This window comes from Dendrobates tinctorius, unplaced genomic scaffold, assembly GCF_039654945.1.
Source record: "Dendrobates tinctorius isolate UK_male_01 unplaced genomic scaffold, ASM3965494v1 ptg000049l, whole genome shotgun sequence".
NCBI lineage: Eukaryota > Metazoa > Chordata > Amphibia > Anura > Dendrobatidae > Dendrobates > Dendrobates tinctorius.
In genome coordinates this window covers 1,149,124-1,165,357 of record NW_027361717.1, presented here as the reverse complement: position 1 = coordinate 1,165,357, position 16,234 = coordinate 1,149,124, and the positions used below count along the sequence as shown (strand labels likewise).

General features: G+C 39.6%; 1 protein-coding gene across 1 annotated transcript in view; it reads left to right on the top strand.

Annotated features, from left to right (window-relative positions):
• Positions 1-16,234, top strand: part of SNTG2 (syntrophin gamma 2) — a 977,025-nt gene that overhangs the window by 749,192 nt on the left and 211,599 nt on the right. The window lies entirely within an intron of this gene.

The following is a 16,234-nucleotide window of genomic DNA, read 5'->3' as shown; positions in this document are numbered from 1 at the left end:
CGATATTGAAAAAATATCGGAAGTCGGTATCGGAATTCCGATACAGCAAGTATCGGCCGATACCCGATACTTGCGGTATCGGAATGCTCAACACTAGTGGTAAGCTCTACTTTTCATTGGTACAATTTTGGGATCGACATGACCTTTTGATTTTTTTTATTTTAGATTTTTTTAAGGAAATTTTCCGATAAAATAGTGATTCTGTCTATTTTTTTCATAATTAATTCCATCTCCAAGAGCCTATCCTAATATGCAGTAGGTGTAATAATATTTATAATAATAGTAAATACCTCCAAACTGAAGTGTAGTGTTGTTCTTCTGATTCACTATGTCGCTTGCCCCTGGTGCAGGGCATTGCAGTAGCTAAGGCTGTGTGCGCACGCTGCGGATTCTGCTGTGGTTCCACAGCGGATTTGGCCCTGCGGATCAGTACCATTCTTCCCTATGGGAAATGGAAACTGCAGTGCAGATGCTGCGGAATTTTCCGCATGGATTTTCTGCGGTTTCTAAACCGCAGAAAGAATTGATAAGTCAATTCTTTCTGCGGAATCCGCAGCGGTTTACCATCTCCTCCATTGTGGTTATGGTAAAACCGCAGGGCAAAACCGCAGGATAATCCGCAGATAAACCGCAGGTCTTTTGACCTGCGGATATTGAAAATCCGCGCGGATCAATCCGCAGCAGATTCCGCAGCGTTTGCACACAGCCTCAGGCTAAGTTCACATTTGCTTATATGTGCACAGCGTATCATCTGCATGCGCAAATGTAGGCCAAAATGCATGCTAATGAAGCATTTTTATCCGCATCAGCTTACGCATGACACCAAAAAAACCTCGGCATTTGCATGCGTTTTCATGTGTTTTTGCATGTGTTTGCATTATTTATGCGCATGCGTTCGATAGGACAATGCTTTTCCAGGAGAATTTCCTTGACACAAGCCACGTCCAATGGGCATTTCTCATGGAAATTCTATATATAGACATGCATATTGAATGCATGTGTACCCATGTCCTTCCGCACCAATGTGTTCCCATAGGCAGTAATGTGTTGTTTTGATGCACTTCCTTCACAATCATCCGCATGCGTATGGCTGCGCATATTTGACACCTCAAGAAATGCAACATGTTGCGTTCGCCGTGCACCGCGAAATGACGCATGTGTACGCATCCGCAAGCGAACGTGCGTACACTATGTTAAAGATATGTATGCATGACGCATGCAGATCTATGCGGATCAAACGCTGTGCACAGATATGCAAATGTGAAATCAGCCTTAGATATCCATGGTTACAACTACAAACAGCTACATAAGATACCTAAGCTACTGCAATGCCCTGCACAGCTAATCAGGAGAACTATAATGCATTTCTAATTGGAGGTATTAAATAATGTTATTATTATTATTACACCTACTACATATTGGGGTAGCATTCTGGAGATGGCAATAAGAATGAGTCATAAATACTTTATATTTTCCTATTATATTATTTTTTTAGATTTTGCTATTTGCTTTGGGAAAAAGAGGGATGTAGTAAATTATTGTTTTTTTTAATATTATTAACCCTTTAATGACGAATGTTTAATGTTTGATGTGGGCTCCGGTGATGAGCATGCACCTTTCCTGGCACATGTCAACTGTTTTGAACAGTTTACATGTGCGGCTAACAGCCACGGGAGGAATCGCAATACTCCCGCTGCTGTTAACCTGTTAAATGCCACTTTCAAATGCTGACAGCGGCATTTAACATGCATTTCCGGCCATCTCGCTGGAAATTCACCCTCCAGTGACCCCTATCATGTGATCGCGGGTCACCAGTGGGTTGGCATGACAACAAGAGGTCTACTGGGGACCTCTAGAGTTGTCACTGCTGTATTGATATGAGCGCCACCCAGTGGTCGGCGATCATTGCAAGTCAGCAATTCTGCTACATGAAGGCAATCTGATGATCGCCTGTATGTAGCACAGCCAATTGGGTTATGGCAGCTTCTAGTCTCCCATGGAGACTATTGAAGCATACCAAAAGTGAAAAAAGTTTTTAAAAATGTAAAAAAAACATATAAAAGTTCTAAATACATGTAGAAAAGCTACTGACCAAAAAAGCAGGGATCACCAAAAATAATGATAATTTTTATTAGACAACCATTGACAACACACATATAAAAACAGTTAAAAGTCATCACACATGACAGATCATACACAAGGCTCCTGATAAAGCCAAACAAGCATCCCCCATGGAGCTAAAATAATTGGGCAGTAAATACAAATAGTCTGAAGAGAGCAGTGTATAACAGAGGTAATCAGTAACAGTGATGCAGAATATACATAATTCAATACATGCCACTAATAATAACCTGTAAGTTATCCATGTATCAATAGATATGGACTCAAAACATGTCCAACAATACTGCTGCAGCAATATGAATAAACATACAAGGACAGGTTAAGATAAAGCCAAGGTAGAGGAGAACAAGTCGTGCCATATAAGAAATAGACACACAAAACATGCTCTACAGAAGATGCACGAATAAAGTTGCCCAGAATATCCTAATAACCCTCTTACATATGGGGGAGCTTGTGGAGTGCCATGCATGACTTTTAACTGTTTTTATATGTGTGTTGTCAATGGTTGTCTAATAAAAATTATCATTATTTTTGGTGATCCGTGCTTTTTTGGTCAGTAGCTTTTCTACATGTATTTAGTACTATTTTCTTGCTGACTGCAGGAGGATCCCACTATTGTATTTGGTGGTGCCCTCCTTGGTTTCACTATTAAATATATAAAAGTTCAAATCACCTTTCGCTCCATTCAAAATAAAACAAAAAAAAAATCAAACATATACATATTTGGTATCGTCATATTCAGAATTGCATGATCTATCAGTAAAAAAAAGGATTAACCTGATCGCTAAATGGTGTAGCGAGGAAAAAAAGTCAAAACACCAGAATTACTTTTTTTGATCGCCACAACATTGCATTAAAATACTATAACAGGTGATCAAAAGGTCATATCTGCAACAAAATGGTATCATTAAAAACGTCAGCTCAGCGCACAAAAAATAAGCCCTCACCGACCCCAGATCACGAAAAATGGAGACGCTACGGTTATCGGAAAATGGCGCAATTTTTTTGTTTTTAACAAAGTTTGGATTTTTTTCTCCACTTAGATAAAGTAGAACCTAGACATGCTTGGTGTCTTTGAACTCGTAATGACCTGGAGAATCACAAGGGCAGGTCAGTTTTAGCTTTTAGTGAATCGTAAAAAAGCAAAACAAAAAACAACTGTGGGATTGCACTTTTTTGCAATTTCATGGCACTTTTAATTTTTTTCCCATTTTCCAGGACATCATATGTTAAAACTAATGGTGTCGTTCAAAATTACAACTCGCCCCACAAAAAACAAGCTTTCACAGGGCCATATTGACAGAGAAATGAAAAAGTTATGGCTCTGGGAAGAAGGGTTGCAAAAAACGAAAATGCAAAACTAAAAATACCTCCGGTCATGAAGGGATTAAAGTTTTTGTATTGTTAACACTGAAGCTTTGTGACTAAATTATTGCGGTTGTTATAGGAGTATTCTCATGTTATTAAACTGCTTTAATTAGTTTGCATTAAAATAAACAAGTTTGCAATTTACTTACTTTTTCTACCTGCCATCATTTTCCTACTATTAGTGCTTTTACCTTACATCTAACATAATGTAGCTCAAAACCTTGGATAGGACCAGAATGATGACATATAAATACAGGAGTATAAAAAAGAGGGTGTATAAAAGAAACGGTAAGGGACAATGATGTTAAAAATAAAGCCTTTATTTGCAGTGATTGGCATCAAAATATGGCACTATAAGCAAGGTGCCCGCACACATAAAAAAGTATTTTTTTAGTATGAAAACAATAAGATTAATTAATCAAATGAAAAAAATATATATGGATAAATGAAAAGAGGGGACCACACAAGGATGCCTGTATATGTTGGGACTAAAATAACATAAAACAATAGAATCACTTATATAAAATATAATAAATATATATCAATATAGTCTCACATAAATACATAATACAAAGTCACACCAAGTTTAGTAATCCAAAAAATTGAAAAAACACAATAGTAAAAAAGTGTATAAGCAACCCAGTGAAAGCTAATCAAATATAGTGAAGTAAATGTCACTCACCACATGGGACAAAAATTGATGCAAAAAATAGTGAAATTAACTAAAGAAAATTGCTCAAAAAGGAAAGTGTTAAATACTTATTAAAACAATTAATGATATTAATCATGTGTAAATAAAAAGACTAACTCTGTAGTGGCACCTAAAGTAATCAAAGGCAAGAGCGTTCAATATATGTGCAATACACAAAGGGTTACCTCGTTGGTGATATAATGATGGTCCCCAAGGAGAGGAGCGGAGCACACCCCGATGCGTGTTTCGGAAGATCCTTTGTCAGCTTGCTTTCAAGGAGCTGGGCCATCAGAGTGTGTCTCAGTGTGTGAAGTAGTTAGATTTCAGGAGAACAGTTAGCTCTTAACATCCCTGCCAGCTCAGCAGTTAACTGCTCACCTCCGTAACCTTCCCTCCTAGCTTCTAAGCAAACATTAGTCACCAGCCCCCACCATCCACAGCTTCCTGAACTGTTATCTTAATCATGACTCTCAATTTCTTGATCTGTGTACTTGTTCAAATGCTCGTTTTATCTCTTAATGCAAATATATTGAAAACAATGTAGACTAGAACATTAATGCGCGATAGCAGAATTAAGCTCTCGGATCAGAACTGTCATTGAAGGAGGAGTGCTGGCCCCTCTAAACATTCAAGAATTAAGGAAACTGCATTGCTCAGAGCTGCTCAAGAGACAACTTTAAAATGTTTACGCTGTTCAATAACACCACTCACAGTTGAATATTAAAGAAGGAAAAAAATATCAGGACCTGACTAGTTAGGCGGCTGCAGACGAGCATATGAGAAATTGTCGGAGTTTCTTAAAGAAAACTCAAATTATTTTTTTCTAATTTTCATCTGATTTTTATCTGTGTGTCATCCGTTTGTCTGGTTTTCACATCTATATGACATCCATGTAATATCCGTGTGATATCCATGTGCGATCTGTTTTCATACATCTCCATTAAAAAGTATAGATGATCAAATACAGTTTCCTAGGTTTGTAATAGAAATCTATTCGTAAAAAATCGGACTCGTTTTTTTCATGCATCCATAGACTTGAGTGGATGAGTCCCATCTGAGACTCGGAAGAAAGTAGACCAAGAAAAAAAATCTGTAATCTGAAGAGCAACATTGAATACCATGTGCTGTCCATGTGTTATCACATTAAAAATTGGACAGCGCATGTTCGATTCCCAAGCTCGCTTGCATGAGCCAATACAATGATGGCGTCTTATTAAAGTGTTAGGAATCTGGTTGCTACAATGCCTATGCAGGAATCCAGATTCTCACATTTGTCTCCAGAGGCTAAGTCCTTCGTCCCTTCTTCTGAGCATGCTCATGGGATGAGCTCCCATTGGAGTTCGGGAGTCAGGTGCTCAGGTCCTGCTCCTGATTCCATTGGTTATGCTCAGGGCTCTGGGGATTTCCGGCAGGTCCCATACGCTATAAAAAATGCGCATGGCCGTTCCACCATGCGCTAGTATTCTCATACTTGCTGCTGTATGTTTGATGACGGATGCTTGGACTGGTGACTGACTCATTAAATATCCCCCTCCTTGGCTATTACGAATGTGCGAGTGATTGGGTCAGCCAGTAGCAGCTCTAGCACCAGCGCGCTCAAGCCTCATCCATTGCAGCAGCTAAAGCGTCTGCATTGCGCCAGCATTTCTGGCAGTGCCTTGCCAGCGGCTCTATACTTGCCGCGCTGCAGTTGCAGCACAGTGTGCGTTTGCGGTTGCAACGCCTCTGCACCAGACGTCTAACGGTAGGTCTAGACGGAGTCAGTCCCGTCAGTCTTGGCGACTCCTGTGACCTTATACCGCGTCTGTGTCGCTGAGCTTCTGTGAAGTTCTAACAGACTCAGCGTTTGTATTTGTGTTCATGCTTGCAGCTCTGTGTGTGAAACAGTCTGCTTTTGCAACATATGTTTATGCTTGCAGCTCTGTGTGTGCAACAGAGCTTGCTCTTGTGCACTAGGTGCAGTCAACCTTGTGCACTTACCGCCTTAGTGCTCTGCCTCTCTCAGCAGCGGTTTTGTCACGTACCGCATGGTGGACCCCGGGCGGCGAACACGCTTTAATTATATTTTTATTTAGAGTGTTCCGCCGTCCTCAACATAAAGGACCACACAAGTATCAATAAGCACTATTGAATCAGACATTTTTCATAAACATCAGTAAAGACAGATGGCATGGTGAGGGACTGGATCATTTACACCTGGAGCAATGGGATGGAATGAAAAACTTATATTTATATTGGTGTCCTCTTTAACCACATTCCATTTGATGCCTCTTCTTTCCATCAACCGGAGAATTCATCTATTAACTACATATATATCAAAATAGCTTTGGGGAATATTTTAGAGAACTACAATTCAATTTAGAGCATAATTTAGATAATTGGAGATATGAACTTATGAAGAGTTTTTAATTAACCTCACAAAGTGTAATAAAAGCACACTGAAATGGGAGATAGAGAAGAACAGGAAGACATTGAATTATAATTACATTTATTCATCATCTAGATTATTCTGTATTTTCCAGACATTATTTTGGCTAATTTTCTGAGCACAAAATGCATGATGCACCTAATTACGTTCAACTCATATTCATGAATTTGAAGATTAGTGACTTCTTTATTTTAATTGTTTTCCTGAATGTGGATGCAGCAGAGATAAATTTATAGTAGTTTTAGTCAGTATCATTCCAGTGTCATGATAATCAGATAAGTAACTACTTAAAGTTCCTGAGACCCCAAAATATCTAATAGTAAACTTGTTAAATAGGAAATGAATATACAAGCCTACATATTGAATAAAAGCTAAAGGGGTATCATATTTTGAAAATCCAATTTACTGTGTCTCCAATAGGACAGGGTCTTATATTATTTTTGGGTTTTTTTGCTACAAAAGATGGGCTAGGGCTTATTTTCTGGGATGTCTTCTTTTTTCCATAAACAACAATCCACATTTATTCTTTAAGCCTTGAACAAAAAATGAACATTTTTTCAAATATAATTATGCAATCACTTAATGGAGGAGAAGTCAGAAAGGAGGAGGTAGCAACCTCCAATAGATAACTGCATAGGACAAAAATCTGACCAGCACCTTCATATAGTATGAACAGGTGCCTACTGCAATGAATGCATAACTTGCAAAAAGGAGGAATGCAGCAGAACTCTGTAGAGATCAATATATAAAAACGATATGGAGGTGCTGGTCAGGTTTTTTGTTCTATGCAGTTAGCATTGGAGGTTGCTACTACTTCCTTTCTGACTTTGCACTGCACCCATCAGCCGAAGGGTGTTTATAATCAACTCTGGTTCCTACCAGCTGACTTTAAAGTGTAAGTTTGTAACCCAAGAGAGGCATGTTTGCCCATTCACTCTGTAGACTTTTATAGCACAAGAAAGGCATTTATTAGATGATAGGACCCATCAGGGAAGTGTCACCTTGTCGCGGTTGATGAGCTCACATCAACTGGTCAATTTATGCGCTAAGAACCTTCCCCTTTTTAGTAATTTTTTAAAAATATTTTTTCACTTTTTATTACAGTTTACTCAGCAATTATGATAGATTTTGTGTTTGCATATATATTGGTCTCTACAGAGTGCTGCTGCGTTCCTCCTTTTTGAAAGTTACAAATGTTGTAGAAATTCCGATTTGGTGGGTCACAGAATTCTTCTGGATGGGGGATGCTCGGGAAAAGTTTTGCAAGCGATTGGATGAGGAACGTATGATTGTGGAGAAGAAAAGGAGGTCTTGGGAGGACTAGAGATTACGAGGTAGGAGATATAGGGAAACTAGTTCAGAAATATATGGGGGAGACAGATTATGTACAGCTTTGTAGATCAGTGTTAGTAGCTTGAAGTGGATATATTGTGTAATTGGGAGACAATGAAAAGATTTGCAGAGGGGAGAAGCGGAGAAATAATGAGGACAGATGTGGATTAGTATCGCAGCAGAGTTATGGACAGACTGGAGAGGTGTAATGATGTGATGGGGGATGATGAGGTCCTAGATCCCACATGGAATCAAGGCCATCCAAGTGACATGGGCAGTTCACAGGAAGAGGTGGTAGTCACCCTGCCCCAGCTGGACAGCAAACGTGGAAGCAGGGTGCAAAAAGGCTGAGGCTACAGCGAACCACAACCGGTCCTTAGCCTTTTTTCTGTCCGTGTTGCCTCCTTTTCGTACTCTACTTCCTCCACCAACTTCTCATCCAGTTAGAAAGTGCAGGTTGTCTGGGCTTTCAGCGTTCTCACCCTGCTGCTGCTCACCTATCAGAGGGGCAGCGTAATTTCTACTTTCCTGCTCCTCGCCTCATATGCGATATACACACAACGTGGAGCTACAACTTCACTATTCTATTAAGATTGTGTGAGTGGCAGCGCATGATAGTGGAGTTTCAGCTGCAGCACACCCAGGTGAGTTGCTCTGCGGAACAACACCACTTCAAGACCCACAAATGGGCCTCCATGCGAGACGTGGGTGCAGTATTGCACTGCTTTGGGTACACTATGAGCATAGCCAGTGCTAATATTGCCATCATGCATTACTCTCTCAGCTTCTATGCTTTCTTGAAAAAACTCTTTAGGTGTTGATGGATCAGGTGGTGGCACTGGAGGAAGAGAAAGATAATGGAGTCAAAGCCATTACAATGAAGTGGACAGTTTAGAGGAAGATGTGTTGGTCACACTGCACCTGCTGCACAGCAAAAGAGTGACCGCACGTATGCAAATCATATACTTGCAGTCACAAGCACACTGCTTGCTGTAGCGGTACGAGAGAATCTTCACAGTGTGATGTCCTAAGACTGGAAAACCGTTTTAACTATCCTATATTTTATTGGGTCCTTGTTCTCTTGTCGGACCATCCTTGACCCAGTGTCCCCATCACATAATATTTTATTAACATTTCTTAGGTCACAGATACAAATGAATATATCATTGGTGACATCACTCCACTTCATAGTGTCAGGATTAGAAGTGGTTCAGTCTTCATACATTTCAGTTTGCTGTCCACTATTATGCCCTAGTTCCTAGAATCAGACCCCTCCTGGGTCATCTGATCTAAACCCCCTGCTCAATGCAGGACACACTAAACCATCTCAGACAGATGTCTGTCCAGCCTCTGCTTGAAGACTTCCAGTGACAGAGAACTCACTACCTCTTGTGGCAGCCTATTCCACTCATTGATCACTCTCACTGTCAAAACTTTTTTTTCTAATATCTAATCTACTTAATTAATTAAGTTAATTTTATTCAGTGTTTTAGCATTTAATGGTGGCATATACTTTTCCTTCCCAATTCTATAACTTTACATTTATTGGTGTTGAACCTAAGCCACTTATCTGCCCGATCGTCCAACCATAGCTCAATATTAACACAGACTCAAGAGAGAAAAACAAAACCAAGATGATAGAAGAACATTATATTTTGGCTTTTAATAGGAATATGTCTACATTTTAGTGTGTGTCGAGAAAACATCAGCTTGATTCCGCACAAACAGTAATATTTGGAAAAAGTCTTACAACCCCTTAAGGACACTTGCAGAATAACCGTCAAGTTGTAAAAATAACTATGACACAATCCATTTTGATTCGAACAATGGTAAATAAAAACGTCAGTCGTCAGTAATTGAAATGTCCCTCTAAATGCAAGATATTTTCAGAAATGCATCTACAGTGAGTGTCTGAAAGCTTGAGCACAGTGGGTAAAGAAACAAATATATGGAAAATGTTGAATTGAAACTTTGTGAATTCAGAACATTTTATTTTTGATAGCTGCTCTCTACTTATACTTTTCTTTATATTATAGGCAATTTTTCTTTGGATATGGCATCATGCAGGATTTAAACATGCCATGATCATTTCTTTCTTTGCATGGAAGAACATTTTGTAATTCCATTGTCAAGTTAGGAAAAACTATGGAGCTGTCTGGAAGCACTTAAAAATGCAGAAAGCGCACATTTCATGTGACAGCTTGCAGGTGTATTGTATGTTCTGCCTATTATCTGTCATATGAAGAATTCTGTGGTCCTTGCTGTCTTATTTCTTACTGTGGATCCTGACTGTGCAGTAGAGCCAGTCTGTGATAATATAGTGTCATGTAATATATTATTCATTAAAGGTATTTCAAAACTTGCATTTATATTTTATGTGTTTTATGGGACTTGGAATGACTTCATTTATGTTGGTAAAAATAGCTCATTGGACACAATGGACCCCTTCTCTATTCCTGTATTCTCTGGGATTATAGTACTGCCCAAGCTGGGATCTCGGAAGTTAACTTCTGTTAGTTTTCTCAATGCTGCTTAGACTAGATGCAGCTGCTAGCTGCTCAACCCCTTTACCTCAAAGCCTGTTTTCCCCTTCTTGACCAAGCCAAATTTTATAATTCTGAACAGTGTCACTTTATGTAGTAATAACTCTGGAACGCATCAGTGAATCCCATTAATTGTGAGACTGTTTTTTTGTAACACATTGTACTTTATGGTAGGCTTAGGTCTAATTTTTTTAGTCTATTTGTGAAAATATAGGAATTTTGGCAAAAAAAAAAAATTACAACTTTGCAATTTTCAAAACTTTCAATTTTTATATCCTTAAATCAGTTAGTCGTTTTGTACAAAATAATTTATAAATCGCATTTATCATATGTCTACTTTACATCAGCATCGTTTTTGAAAAAAAAATTTTTGTTAGGAAGTTAGAGGAGTTAAAATTTTATCAGCAATTTCTCATTTTTCTCAAATTTAGAGACCACAATCCATTTCAAGTGACTTTGAAGAGTCTGTATAGTTGAAAATATGCAAACGTGACAACATGTTTAAAACTGCATACATCTACAACAAGTACTCAAAAACACATTGAAAAAGTTTAGTAACCCTTTAGGTAATTCACAGGAATTAAACCAATGTGGAAGGAAAACAAAATTACATTTTAATTTTTTCCATCAAAATGTTCATTTAGCCCCAAATTTAGTATTTTTACAAGGGGAACATGAGAAAATAAACCATACAATTTGTTGTGCAATTTCTGCTCAGTGCACAATACCCCATATTTTGGGAAACTACTGTTTGGGAGCATGGCGTGGCTTGAAACGGAAGGAACTCCATTTGACTTTTGGAGTGCAAAATTGGCTGAAACAGATAGCGGACGCCATGTTGCGTTTGTAGAGACTCTGATGTTCCAAACCAGTGGAAACATTCCTCAAAGAACCCTATTTTGGAAATTACCCCCCCTCAAGAAACTTTAGATCCAGAGGTTTAGTGAAAACCTTAAACAGGTGTTTCACAGAAATTTATAACGATGAGCCATGAAAATGAAAAAAATACATTTTTACAGCAAAAATATTTCTTCAGCCCCAATTTTTACATTTGTATAAGAGTAACAGGAGAAAATAGATGATACAATGTGTTTTGCAATTTTTCCAGAGTACACCAACAAATGGGGTGGAAAACTACTGTTTGGGTACACGACACGGTTTGGAAGGGACTGATCGCCAATTGAATTCTGGAGAGCAATTTTGGCTGGAACAGATTGCAAATGCCCCGGATATGCCAAAACAGCAGAAACCTCTGCAAGTAACCCCATTTTGAAAATTACACCCCTCTGGGAATATATCTACAGGTGGAGTGACAATTTTGATTTCATGAGTATTTGCCAGAAACAAGCAGCAGTGGATGTTGCTGAGTGAAAATTGCAAATCATAGAATCATATAATGGTAGAGTTGGAAGGGACATCCTGGGTCATCTGGTCCAACCCCCTGCTCAAAGCAGGATTAATAATAATAATAATAATAATAATAATAATAATAATTTTATTTCTATAGCGCAAAATATTCAGCAGCACTTTACATTATAGAGGGGACTTCTACAGACAATAGACATTACAGCATACCAATAAACACATAGATCAAAACAGATACCAAGAGGAATGAGGGCCCTGCTCGCAAGCTTACATTCTAAATGAAAAAGGGGAGACACAAAAGGTGGATGGTAGCAATTGCTTTTATTATTCAGACCAGCCATAGTGTAAGAATCGGGTGCTCCTGTTGCTGCATGAACCAGTTTACAGTCTAAATATGTAACAGTACAGACACAGAGGGCTATTAAATGGAAAAAGCATGTGAGAACATGATGTGAGGAACCTGGTTATGGTAAAAAATTTTGAATGAGCCACACAGGGATATTTAGGTTAATGCGTTGAGACGATAGGCCAGTCTGAACATATGCGTTTTTAGGGCACGCTTAAAACTGTGGTGATTGGGATTAATCGTATTAAGCTGGGTAGTGCATTCCAAAGAATTGGCACAGCACGTGAAAAGTCTTGGAGACGGGAGTGGGAGGTTCTGATTATTGAGGATGTTAACCTCAGGTCATTAGCAGAATGGAGGGCATGGGTAGGGTGGTAGGCTGAGACGAGGGAAGAGTTGTAGGGTAGGCTGGTGCTGAGCCATGGAGTGCTTTGTGGATGAGGGTAATAAGTTTATACTGAATTCTGGAGTGGATGGGTAATCAGGACTGGCACAAGGTAGAGGTATTTGTTATCTGCTCCTCAAAAACATTTTTAGAATTCGACCCTTTCTTACTTTTGACTCTGCAAAAGCTCTTACTGTTTCTCTTATTCATTCTCATCTGGACTATTGTAACTCTCTACTAATCGATCTCTCTCTTACCAAACTCTCTCCTCTCCAATCCGTCCTGAATGCTGCAGCTAGGATCATATTCCTCACCAATCGTTATACCGATGCCTCTACCTTGTGCCAGTTCTTACCCATTCACTTCAGAATTCAGTATAAACTTATTACCCTCACCCACAAAGCACTCAATGGCTCAGCACCACCCTATATCTCCTCCCTTGTCTTGTGACTCAGCAGCGATCTCGCTAGCGAGATCACTGTGTGTGACGAGGGCTTAATACTTGTGGGACACGCGTGGCAACTGTGTGCTGCATCAGTGCCACACACACTGGAGCCAGTGAAGCAGTGGTACAGTTAGCGCTGTTCCCCAATGCCAGGTGCTGAAAGCGGCTCATATTATTCTTCCCTGCTCCGCGGGTGATCAGGGGACAATGATGAGAGTTGTATTCAACTGATAACAGTGACATCAGATGGCAGCTGATGTGACTATTACTTTCAATAACCTACACCTGCTGAAGCTAATACCAGTGACAGCAGGCAGCGACTGATGGAAGTATTCCTCACTACCTGTGCTAAACATTAATAAATTAACCATCTGGCGTGGGTTCCCCTGCGCCAAATGCACCCTGTTGCATTTTGGTGTGCTCGGCGCACCGTCAAAAAGACACATGCACCGGCAAATGCATACCTGTGCACGGCCTGTGTACCCAATGCTAAATGCTCCCATAGGTGGAGCTAACTGGAGGAGGAGTGGCAGGGGGTGGAGCTGCCCAACACTGCTCCAAGGAACGGAAGTGTGCAAGTAGCCTTATAGGGGTTAAAGGGCAAAATCTTTCAGTAGGGCAACACTCCTAAGCTTTCTGCATGGCCATGCAGGCCATAGAAACTTGAATAAAATGATACCTTGATATCTGCAATCTAATGCCTTTTTCCAAAGAAGTCCACATTTTTCTTAATATGTAAATGAGTTGTCAAGATCTATGGGTAAGACACAGATCTCCCTGAATCTGCTTCCAGAGCTTACATTAAATATCAGGGGTGTAACCAGTGTGATATGCAAGGATAGATAGACTGTTCTTCTGCTCTCACTGTAGAGCTGTGTGTGATTATAGCTAACCCAGTACAGAAGAACTGAACATTGTTTCATTACAAATATATGTGCAGCTGCATCTCCACTCTTCTTTAGTCAGCTGAGCTGTGCCTGATTATAACTTACACTTCTTCAGCTTCCACCTCACAGGCAGCCAGTGTGGTTTGGAGGGGTAGTATACCAAAACTTTCAGCATCGTGAGAAGAGAGCGACAACTGCAGATATGTTTGTAATTAGATTCCAAAATAATTTGAATGATAGAATGTAAAGTCCAGCACAAGGAAGAAAATGTCTTTATTTCTGATTTAGTAGTTAAAACCATCATACAAAACATCCAGATACTTAAATGACAAGTCACTTAGCTAATGCCTGAGCTGTGAGCAAGTCGGTGCAAGATTTTTCAAAGATTTCGGTCACTGCCATAATTCTTTTCATATTATTTGTTTTTGGGATGAGACAAAGATCAGTTCTGCTAAATATGGTTATGACTCTCAGTTATTACATGTCTCATACTGGTAATGTCCCCCCCTCTTTTTATTTAAAGTAAGTCCTAAAAGCAGACTGTTTTTGAGGAAGGAGTGGTATCCTATGTGAGCACCTTATTAATACGGTGTGACGTGCATCTTTATTTATCATACTATTAATATGCATTTTACTGCATTAATTAAGCATCTGATGCAATAGAAAAATTTGGTACAGAAACATTTGTTTGCAATTACAGAGGTCAGAGTATTCCTGTAGTTCTTGACCAAGTTTGCCCACACTGCAACAGGGATTTTTGCCCACTCCTTCACACAGATCTTCTCCAGATCTTCAGGTTTTGCTCGGCAACATTGAATTTCAGCTCCCTCCAAAGATTTTCTATTGAGTTCAGGTCTGGTGACTGGCAAGTCCACTCCAGGACCTTGAAATGCTTCTTTCGGAGCCTCTCCTTAGTTGCCCTGGCTTTATGTTTCAAGTCATGGTCATGCTGAAAGACCAGTCACCACCCATCTTCAATGCTGTCATTGAGGGAAGGAAGTCGTTGACCAAAATCTTGTGATACATGACCTCATCCATCCTCCCTTCAATACGGTGCAATCTTCCTGTCCCCTTTACAGAAAAGTATCCCCAAAATATGGTGTTTTCTCCACCATGCCTCATGGTTGTGACAGTGTTCTGAGGGTTGTACTCATCCTTCTTCCTCCAAATAGGTTGAGTAGAGTTGATACCAAAAAGTTCTCTTTTGTTCTCACCTGGCCACATGATCTTCTCCCATGCCTCCTCTGGATCATCCAGATGCTCATTGATGAGCTTTAAATGAGCTTTTGAATGTGCTGGCTTGATCAGGGGAACCTTGTGTGCCCTGTAGAATTTCAGTCCTCAATGGCGTAGTGTGTTACTAAAAGTAGTGTTTGAGACTGTGGTTCTAGCGCTCTTCAGGTTGTTGACCAGGTCATTCCATATAGTTCTGGGCTGATTCCCGACCTTTCTCAAAAGCATCCTTACCTCACGAGGCAAGATTTTCCATGGAGCCCCAGACTGAGGATGATTGACAGACATCTTGTGTTTCTTCCATTTTCTAATAATTGTCCCAAAAGCTGTTGTATTCTCAACAAGCTGCTTGCCTATTATCCTGTAGTCCATTCCAGCCTTGAACAGGTCTACAATTTTGTCCCTGATGTCCGTAGACAGCTCTTTGGTCTTGGCCATGGTGGAGAGGTTTGAGTGTGATTGATTGAGTGTGGTCAGGTGTCTTTTATACAGTTAATAAGTTGTAACTAGTGCAATTAATACAGGTAATGAGTGCAGAATAGGAGGTCTTAAAGAAAAACTAACGGGTCAGTGAGAGCCAGAATTCTTATTGGTTGATAGGTATCCAAATACTTATTTCATGCAATAAAATGCAATTTATTTATTTAAAAATCCTACAATGTGATTTTCTGGTTTTATTTTTAGATTCTCTCTGTCATAGTTGCAGTGTACCTATGATAAAAATTACAGACCTCTCCATTCTTTGTAGGTGGGAAAACAAAATTGGCAGTGTATTAAATTGTATTAAATTCCCCACTGTCCATGGATCCACACAGCGTGGAAAGAGGAGAAAGTATGTCAAGGAAGGCAAATAAAACAAGCTATAGAGTTGAAAGAGGGCACATGAAGATGAATTAGCTACAAGTTAGAAGCATTACTGGTATATGAGTTACTGAAAACCTCAACATTTTGAGTAAACACTGACTTCATATTGTCATGGCAGTAACCTGCGTGCCTCCTCAGCTCCACACTGCACACCAAGGACACTACCCTGATTCTCCTCGTTTCAGGCTGTCTCACTAAGTTTGCCTCTTGCAGCACTCCTCATTAC